General features: G+C 37.6%; 1 long non-coding RNA gene across 1 annotated transcript; it reads right to left on the bottom strand.

The window, feature by feature from the left end:
* Nucleotides 1–3267: 3267 nt before the first annotated feature.
* On the bottom strand, nt 3268–3854 carry LOC310738016. The gene is made up of 2 exons (XR_014536960.1): nt 3739–3854; nt 3268–3438 (listed from the first exon to the last, which is right to left on the bottom strand). It is a non-coding gene; the product is annotated as an uncharacterized lncRNA (long non-coding RNA).
* Between the last annotated feature and the right edge of the window lie 657 nt (nt 3855–4511).

The raw sequence follows: 4511 nt of genomic DNA, 5'->3' as shown, positions 1-4511 counted from the left end.
TTTAAAGAAACAGTCACATGGGTTTTAGATCAATCAATTTTTTTATAAAGACTCAGTACAGAGACAAAAGTGTGAGAAAATGTCTGTGCTGTGTTTCTGTGTGTTCTTATGTGTATGCATGTCTATAAATGTGTGTATTGTGTAACCAAGTGTGTGTGTGTGTGTGTGCATGCATGTGTTTGTGCATGTGTGCCTAAGTATGTGCATATTGCGTTTGTTTGCAGTATTTGAGTGTGTATGTATGTATGTGTGTGTGTGTGTGTGTGTGTGTGTGTGTGTGTGTGTGTGTGTGTGTGGGCATACATGTGTCCGAGTGTGTGTGTCTATTTGTGCATATGCACGCACATGCGTGTTTGTGTGTGTGTGTATGTATGAGTTCATGAACGTTAGCATTTTTGAATAAAGAATGAAGAATGTTGGGGTGTGAATGCGCTGGTCACTACAACACACTCATTACACAAATACATTGAAATTCTAACATTGTGTTGAAATGATTCTGATGTAACACACTGATGAAGTCTGCATGAAAGAAGTCAGTGTGAGCTGCTGGTTTAACACTGAAGTGAGAGAGCTGCTGCAGCCACGAACACTTCTACACATGTGTTCAACATGTTTTCACACTTGATCTTAACCCTTTAGTCCACTCTCATGACCGCTGCTGGACTTGTGTGGGGGCAGGGATCATAATCTTGTCTTTCTCAGACACAGTTGCTGGATTTAATCCTTTTATTGTATTATTATTGATTCAATTTGCACCTGCACTCAGGCAGGTCTGAGACTCATGGACTTAAGACACTAATTTCCAGGTAAAATGCTGTAAATATCATGAAATATCACTGATCATGAAAGTAATTGTTGTAGTTAGAAAGATATTTAACACATGGAAGGTGTGGATTTGAAAGTTGGTAAGAACGAGTCACTAAATATTTAATTTACTCTTAATGTCTAACATTAAATATTTACTCTAAACGTTGCTATTTGACGTCTCAATGTTTTTGAATGGCTTCTGAAGAATAAAAAGTTTATACCGCTATTTATTAAATCTTTCTGGCCCATGCTGTGGTGGTTACTTCCTATTTTCTACTTCCTGTGGAATGAATAAGAAATACCATCTGCACCAAGAACAGGAAGTGTCATGATCAATTTTAGCACAGAGATCAGCTTCCATACACAATCTGCAGATCACAGCTTCCAAGAGGACCAGGACTCTGAAGAGATCTGAGCTGTGATGTGTTCAGTTTCTTTATAACAATAAGTATGAAAATGTTTAGTTTTAAACACACAATATTTGACCTGCTTTTGTGTATGTGATCAGTTTACTGTAAACCTTTTTAGTGTCTACATCATTATTCCTCTTTGGGGTGTTGGATCTTCTGATCTAAAACCACTTCATTACACTTCTTTTAGAGAGACTCCATTACTGATAGAGCTCCAGTAGATCACATCTGTACAGTCATGTGACTCATTACAGCATCAGAAGAGACAAGAATTCACTGTGAGCTTCACATTACAGCAAATGGACCAATCAGATGAGTCCACAGCTTCAAATCATCCAATCAGGTGTGAGTGAGAGCTGCTTTTCTACTGAACACACGAGTTGATTTCCTCACTATCACTGTGTCTGAACAGGAACGATGATCTCACTCTTTGTGGCGCTTTACTCTCTGCTTTGTCTCTGCACAGCTGGTGAGAACATTTTCAAATCTTTCATTTCAAATAGTAATATTACATATTTACCTCATTTACTGACATCATTAACCATTAAATATCACACACTTTTTACAGTAAAAACGTCTGACATCAAGGAGCTTCACGTGAGAACAGTAAAGAGTGGAGAAGATGTAACTATAGCATGTGATCTCAGTCTGATCAGACAAAAGTAAAGTATCCTGGTACAGACAGAGTTTTGGAAAAGTGCCTCAGATTTTTGTAAAACGTTACGGCACAAATAACTACACATTTACTGATGGATTTAATGATAATCGCTTCAGTTTTACTGTAAATGAGCATCAGTTTGATCTCAACATTACGAACCTGAGAGAAGATGATGGAGGAGAATATTTCTGTGGAGAAATGGAGGGAGCTACAATAAAGTTCACATCTGGAACACATCTGCAATTTGAAGGTAAACAGTTTGACTCTGATAAGCTGCTAATTCCAGATCAACACTTTAACCAGTATTATGTGTACATATGCAGTAAATGTTGAGGATTTCACTTTATTCATATTTACTATCATTTCTGTTCATCTGCTGCTTTTCTCATTGATTTGTAAAGATAAAGAGATGAAACTCTGTCCTTCACCTGGACCAGAAATCAAGACCACAGGTTCTGATCCACACCAGGGTTTAAACGGAGGCTGTAAAAAACATAAAAGTTTAGATTTTTTATAACAGAATTGTCTTTAGTACTTTAAAATCACTTCATATTTTTACATGTTTTACATTGTCATAGTTTCAGGAGATGATTCTTGAATTTTCTTTATGCCTTAACAACCTTCAGTATAATATCTGTTATTGTAATCGTGGTTCTGGTTGGAGTTTTATTTTAAAATCCTGGAAAAGGTTTGTTTACTTTTTATTATCATTATAATAACATTTCTCCAAAAATATGAATCCTTTCTATATTAAAAATTATGTTCTTTATATTAATGTTCAGGTGCTTCATCACAAAAGCCTGAAATCAGCACCAATCAGGTAATCCAGTCTTCTATTCACTGTGATTCTATTCTGATAAAGAAATCCACATCTGACCTACAATCCACAATGTACAGAGAATTTTACTAAACCATTTACTAAATATCAATGGACTCATTCTTTTTAGTCTTTAATCCACTCTGGTGTATAAACACCTCTTGTTCTTTATCAGGCTGATGATGAAGATGTCTTGAACTATGCAGCTGTGAGTTTTGCTAAGAAACCTTCATCCTCCAGAACATCCAGAGACCAGAGACATGAAGACGTTTATGCACAAGTTCAAATCAAATAGATCCAAAGAAATGAGTTCAGACTTGAAATACAATAGAAATTGAATTATTCCCCAGTTTGTAGACAAACGTGTCATATTTTAATCAAAAAACAACATTTTTATTGCTGTAAATTTATCATCATTTTCCTTTTTAATGTATTTATTTCACTTTCAGGACAGATGCAGGATTTTACATTCTTAAAAACTCTCATAGTTTGTTGTCTCTTCGAAAGCTTTACATTTGAGATGTTTCATTTATCAGTTTCTTTTACATTAGTGCACATGATTTCTAGAATGTAAATTTTTGTTGTTGTTGTTGGATCCTGAAGATTAAACTATTAGGAAATGTCTCAACTTACTTAAACTTTTCTTATAAAATGTATTTTGAATGGAAGCTTTATAAAGATGACAGATGATATAAATTTCATGAATGTTGTAATGACTTTAGATAAGTTTACATTTACATTTGCAGCTTTTAGCAGACGTCCTTATCCAGAGCGACGTACAAAAGTGCTTTGAGTCTCTAGTAATGAATAAATCTACACTGGTACACAAGATTACAAACTCAATATAAATATAACTCTTGAATTCTACAAACTTGGAAAGCGCTAATTTAAGTGTTTCAGGAAGATGAAGGTCTTCAATCTTCGCTTGAAGATAGTCAGGGATATCTAGGGGAAGTTCATTCCACCACCTCAGTGCCAGAACAGAGAAGAGCCTTGAAGTGTACTTACCTCTCATTCTGAGAGAAGGTGGTACCAGTCGAGTTAACCATTGTAAATGTAATCTGAAAAACTAATTGCTTTTATGTGTAACAGTGCAGGATGAGGAGAAGATGCTTTTGTTTGTCACACATACAATACAAACCCCTGGTTATTAGTATCAGAGCACAGGTGGAAGAAATCACCGAAAGGCGTGCTTCCAAAGCCCATAAACGAGAGCTGGACCGGGTAGAGCAGGTAGGAGAAAGAGACAAGCCCGTCTCCTCGAAGAGTGCCCACCGGGAGCGGAGCGATCGCATGGGCATGCGAGGGCAGTGCTGGCAGTCCCTCGAGAGACGACTTTGCATGGTACGCTCCTAAACAAGCCACACAAAGGCTGTGTGTACTCCCCCATGATATACCAGGGGCAGGGAGGGACACATGACCGAAAGGTTTTCTTGGAAGCTTTCCCGGATCTCCGTTTTTTGACAGACAGACAAACAACATTACATTTACACAGAAGCTGGCGCTGGCTTCACTTCATGTCCGTTTTATACTTCCTGGTCGTGGCGTCACACCACCGGTTACAGCCTGCCTCTAATTTTGACTGATTACACACATTATTCAGACATGGACAACATGACCGTGGTACCAAGCTCCTGGTTTCGGTGTCTATGTTTAAAATCCCTGCACGGTAAGTGCACCCCTGTGGGAGCCCACAGTTGATTTGCCCAAAGAAAACCCTCATAGGGTCCAAAAGGGCAAAACTGCTGTGACTTTGAATAAGCCAAGCCACAATGAATAGTGTAATCCAGGCTGCTTAATCTTTGTGCTACATCTAGTC

The sequence above is a fragment of the Silurus aristotelis genome (genome assembly GCF_946808225.1).
Source record: "Silurus aristotelis genome assembly, chromosome: 15".
NCBI classification, from domain to species: Eukaryota; Metazoa; Chordata; class Actinopteri; order Siluriformes; family Siluridae; genus Silurus; species Silurus aristotelis.
The sequence above is the reverse complement of the archived record's forward strand: the minus strand, read 5'-3'. Positions and strand labels throughout refer to the sequence as shown.